General features: G+C 41.1%; 1 protein-coding gene across 2 annotated transcripts in view; it reads right to left on the bottom strand.

Annotated features, from left to right (window-relative positions):
- Positions 1 to 5,732, bottom strand: part of CTNNA2 (catenin alpha 2) — a 917,008-nt gene that overhangs the window by 357,082 nt on the left and 554,194 nt on the right. The gene's annotated exons all lie outside the window — the stretch shown is intronic.

Here is a 5,732-nt window from a genome sequence, read left to right as displayed (position 1 = left end):
CACACCGCAATCCCTTCTCCTCCATTCTCCTCTCGGGATCTTGGGCACGCACGCACACGCGCCCAGCGTGAGTTTTAAGCCACCGGGTCCAGGACGCGAACCGCGGTTGACTACGTGGGAGTCCAGCGACATAGCCATTACGCTAACTGCTGGTTCCCTTGCATTTTAATTCCATGAGTGTTTTGAAGTACTCTCATATTTTTCCTCTTTTTTTAATATAGTATTTAAAATTACTAAGTAATATATGTCAGTTGAACATTTTGACCAATACTCATAAATAAGGTAAAAACTCAAAACCTCCATCCACAAGCCAGAGTGCTCTTTCTACATGAAAGTTATTGCTAAAAATATTTCACAAGGGAGCTAATCTTTTTCTATACATACACACAAATACATGCCTGACACACATGTAAACACATTTATACAGAACACTTAGCCACTGGAATGGGATACAATTTCCTCACTGCATTCTCTTACTTGTTTCTGCATTACTCCAACAACAGCTTGTCAGTATTCTGTGTTTCACAGCAGTGCCACGTAAACACCGCAGGCTTCCCATGATATCCTGATACTCCTCATTTCGAGTGGACTATCATCTTTTCAGTGTTTCTCTGTATTTTGACATCCATGTTGCTGAATTAGACTTCTACTGCTGTCTTAACAAGCCACCACAGTCAGTGACTTAAGACAGCACAACTGTATGGTCTTACAGTTCAAAAGTCCAACATGGGTCTTACAGGGCCAAAATTAAAGCACTGTCAGAGCTACACTCCTTTCAGAAAGTTCTAAAGGAACATCTGTTTCCTGGCTTTTCCCCACTTCTAGAAGCTGCCTACTTCCTGGCTCATATTCTCCTTCCTCCTCCTTCAGTTAGCGATTTACCCTCCCACTGGCTCTGCTAGAGCAGCATCCCTCTGACTCCACCCAGGGAAGGTTCTCTACATTTAAGGACTCTTCTAGATTGAGTTGATATGGATAATCAAAACTACTCTCCTCATTTCAAGTTCTAGGACCTTCCTCACAGTTATAAAATGTCTATTGTCACATAAAGTAACACATCCACAGGTTCCAGGGACTATTATAGAACATGGGTACACCCTTAGAAGGCCATTTTTCTGCCTACCACAGTTTCAATATTTCACTTTTAGAAACTATAAGGCAGTGAGCATCCTTGTTTGTATATCCTTGCGCACTTGAATGAGCATGACTGCAGAACAGATTCCTAGAAGTGGATTACTAGGTCAAAAAATAAGCACATTCCCTAACTTTCAAAAATATCGAGAAATGGCTCTTGAAAAAAAACTTTGCTTTATTTTTAAATGTCCTTTCTACATTTATAGATATTAGAAATGGTAAAGGAGAAACATATTCTTTGTGACAAAATAACCTAGAATGGCTTAAAATGCTAGCTCACTCTGGTTTATATAGTTATGAACAGATAAGAATCAGACAGTGGAATTATCTACCAAGTCACCTCTCACCCCCTTTGGAAACGTGATGAAAGGAGTTGTAGGAAAAATAAAATACATTATATGGTGGAGATAAAGTTTATGAGTCTATTCTTCAAAGTATTGCTCTGAGCTGAGGACACCTAGAGCTGTAGACATAGGTGCAAAAAAATGCATGATTCCCTGGAGCACAGTCATTCAGCTAACCTAGCATAACCTGGCAGGCTCACACTGATCCAGTTCTTCTGCCACCACTGTCCATCTCACCAGGATAATGCTGCCATGCACACCCCTATAGTCCTTTCTTTTTCCCTTTCCATTCTTTTCTTTGTCTTTTTTGCTTGTTTGCTTGTTTTTCAGAGAGAGATTTTTGCTATAGGGCACATGCGCTTGCTAGACAGACAGAAAGTGAGAAATCACCCCCACATCCCTTCTCCATTCTCTTCTCAGGATCTTGGGGAGGCAAGTACATTCACCCAGCCTGAGATTTAAGCCATCGAGTCTGGGATTCAAACAGCGGGAGTCCAGCAATGTAACCATTGTACCATCTGCTGGTCCCTCTTTCTTTTCTTTTCTTTTTTTTTGTTTATTGTTTTATGTTTTATTTCTGTTAAATCTGGAAAATCTATTAGCCTATCACAAACTCAAAAAAGATTGCTAAGGAGAGAGAGATATTTGGAATATGCCCCTAAATTTGGAGCATGGTATCACCCAAGGAAAACATGATCTCTCCCAGAATATATGTACACTCTTAAGTGCCTGAGCACAATTCTATGCACAAAATAGATCAATTGGGCCAATGATACCACTCAAAGGCCTTTTCGTTTAGGCTCAATTTTTGTAACACATAGGCCTGCTTTCTAGATGGAAAGAGAAATGGTTAAAAAAAAAAAATAAGATTTGCGTATAGTGTTGTAAATTCTCCAACCTTAGCACAATTGTACGTAAATTTATAGAAATATATATGGGGACCAGCAGATGGCATAAAGGTTATGCTGCTGGACTCCCACATGGTCTACCACAGTTCGAGTCCTGGATCTGGAGGCTTGAGATTCACACTGGGTGCATGTGCATGTGTGCCTACAATCCTGAGAGAAGAATGGAGAAGGGACTGAGGCATGGCCACCTCCCCTAGGAGGGGGGATTTCTCACTTTCTGTCTCTCTGCCTCTCTGGCTAACACACATGCCCTACAGCAAAAATCTCTCTCAAAAAAAAATTAAAAAGAAGAAGCAAAGATGATATGATGAGGATTAGCATCACAGAAATAATTCCAGTCCTCTGTGTGCCCCCTATTAATAATGATCATTTAAAACCAACTCACTAAAATGTGTACAGCATTTCACAGTCTATAAAGTACTTATTTTCAATGTCTTATTTTATTCCTCAGAACAATTCATAATGTGGGTAGTATTTTATGATCTCTCTTTGGAGATACTAAAGGTCCAGAAAGGAGTAAAGATCACAAGATGGGATAGAGGAGAGTCTGAACTTGAATGCAAATGTGTGCCCAAACAGCCTGTGACATTGAGATGGCCCGTGAGGTTCAATCAAACTCTAAATTGATATTGTGTGATAACAGTCACTGAAAAAGGGCTTTGCATGAATGTGTCGAACCTTCAGAAGTCAATTTTGCATACGTTTATTTGGTAACATGGATTTTCAAGTTATAATGATGACAAATGGAACAAATTGATAGAGATCTTGGAACACTACTGCAAAAAGTTACATCTAAACACAATCCTACCTCAAATTAACAGGTTTCTTTGCAACTCAATAGAGCAGATGTTACTATTTCTAATATCCTACTCAGCTGAATGATGAAAAACTCACAGGGAAGAAGAGAATATGATTTATATTAGTTGAAAGAGCTGACTGATATTGAATATTGAACCTTCCTTTTAAAAACTGCACCATTACAACATTCTTAAACTTCTAATTCATACTATCCTAAGTAGAATATGAGTTTAAAAAAATAATCCAGTTAATCATAATGCTAGTTCTTACCAAGCATAAAGCTATTTGTAAACAGCTGAATGCTCAACCAACTTTTCAATGTGCATCGAGATATTAATCACAGTATAGTTGCTGGCAAAGAAAATCTAATAAAGTTTTAAAATTTTTAGGATGATAAGAACTGCTCCCATAAAATGAGTGTCTGATATGGTCCAGGTGATTCACGTAGGCTGTTTCCTACTTCCACCATAACCCCAAACCGAGGTACCAACTTTTTTTTTCTGTAGAGGTTTTTGCCATAGGGTTCATGCATTCACCAGAGAGAAAGAGAGAGAGACAAAGTCAATGAGAAAGAAAGTGAGAAATCACCCCCCGAGGAGATGACCATGCCACAATCGCTTCTCCTCCATTCTCCTCCCAGGATGTTGGACATGCATGCATACATGCCCAGTGTGAGTTTCAAGCCACCAGGTTCAGACCTCAAACCACAGTCAGCCATGTGGGAATACAGCTGTTGCAGAAAACCAGATGCCAAGGAATGGAAAGCAGCACTCAGAGAGAGTAGGAGAACTGTTTATTATGTCGGCAGACACCTAGGAGTTAACACTCTAAATCTCCAGCCCCAACTGGAGGTTGGACACGGTCTTTTATGAGGGAATTGGGGAACAGGAGGTCTCAGGGTGGGTACTGGACTCAGATCCCACCTTACACAGTGTCAAAGAGAGGAGACAGAGAAACAGGAAGTCTAATCTATTCAAGGTACCAAACCATTCAAAGTACTAATCCATTCAAGGCACTAATCTACTTAAAGTACTAATCTATTTAAAGTACTAATCTATTTAAGGTACTAATCCACCCAAGGTTTTCAGGTTACCCCATAGCTCCAGGGAGAGGCAGTAAGTTTGCCAGAGGGCAGAAACCTTAGACAGCTATCAGCCCTGCGGTATTAGTCACAGAAACTTAACAGTTTATAATGAAGGCATTTCTCCAAGATAGAGTCGCTCCTCCAAGATGGAGACTTGTCTGCTTCACAGAGACATAACCACTGAGCCAACTGCTAGCCACTAGCTACCATTTATTGATGCATAAATAGAGCTTTAGAGGCCTTCAGAAATTTGTCAACATTTTGTTTTGGTAGAGGTTTTTTCCTATAGGGCACGTGCGCTCACCAGAAAGACAGAGAGAAACAGAGAGACAGAAAGCGAGAAATCATCCCCCAGGGGGAATGGACACGCCACAATCCCTTCTCCTCCATTCTCCTCTCGGAATCTTGGGCATGCACACACACGCGCCTGGCGTGAGTTTAAGCCACCGGGTCTGGGACTTGAACCACGGTCGCCTACATGGGAGTCCAACAACATAGCCATTATGCTAAGAGTTTTTTAGGGGCTAGTTCAATATCAGGTCATCCACCACAACTACCACCAGAGTCTGGGGCCTTATCATCGAAATATTACATGACAGTCCCCATTGGCTGGATCTGCAAGTCTTAAAAGTTGATCTGGGGCCAGTCCCATAGCCTAGCAGTTAAGAAAGTCAAATCCCACATAACAAACTGCAATGTAATTTCTGGCCCATGAAAAACACGCCAGGTGTGTGCGCATGTGTGCCCCAAATCCTGACAGAATGGAGAAAGGAAGAAGAAGGGACTATGGCATGCTCATACCCCATTGGAAGGTGCTTTCTCTCTCTCTGGCAAACATATAAACCCTCTGGCATCTAGATGATGGATGACTGACAGATAGATGACTGACAGAGAGAGAGAGAGAGAGAGAGAGATGATCTATAGGACACCATGCCTTGAATTTGCATCTAAAAATAGCTCTCAAATATGTTTGTGAAATACTCTATACCATACATACCACCACCTCTTTTGGAACTTTATAATACAAGAATGAAAGCATAGTTACAAATAAAAAGAAATCCCTTTCATTTGATTGAACTCTGCTTTTCTAACATCTACTGAGCTGCAGAAACATTTTTCCCCCTACAATAGCCATTAAAAACTCTGGGAAGTGGTGTTCTGAGAAGCATGCTGGGAGCCCATCCATGAACAGGAATGTTCTCTGTGACCTTTCTCATGCTTCCAATCCATTGCCCAAGAGATGGAGCCGGAACTGCAGAAGTCTTCAGGCCTTGCAGTGATCCTCGCCTTCCTGGTAATGGGGTATTTGGGCATGTTAAATGCTCTGTGCAAGAAATGCCACAATCAAATCCTGTCTGCCTTTCAGATCCATGAAGTAAGTGACGACAATTGGAGTTCCCTGTCAGCCTAATTAGAGGCAGTGAAACACAATTACAGGGCATTCGTGTAACCTTGTGCAGAAGA

Source organism: Tupaia chinensis, unplaced genomic scaffold (genome assembly GCF_000334495.1).
Source record: "Tupaia chinensis unplaced genomic scaffold, TupChi_1.0 Scaffold146837_1, whole genome shotgun sequence".
In the NCBI taxonomy this organism is placed as follows: Eukaryota; Metazoa; Chordata; class Mammalia; order Scandentia; family Tupaiidae; genus Tupaia; species Tupaia belangeri.
The sequence above is the reverse complement of the archived record's forward strand: the minus strand, read 5'-3'. Positions and strand labels throughout refer to the sequence as shown.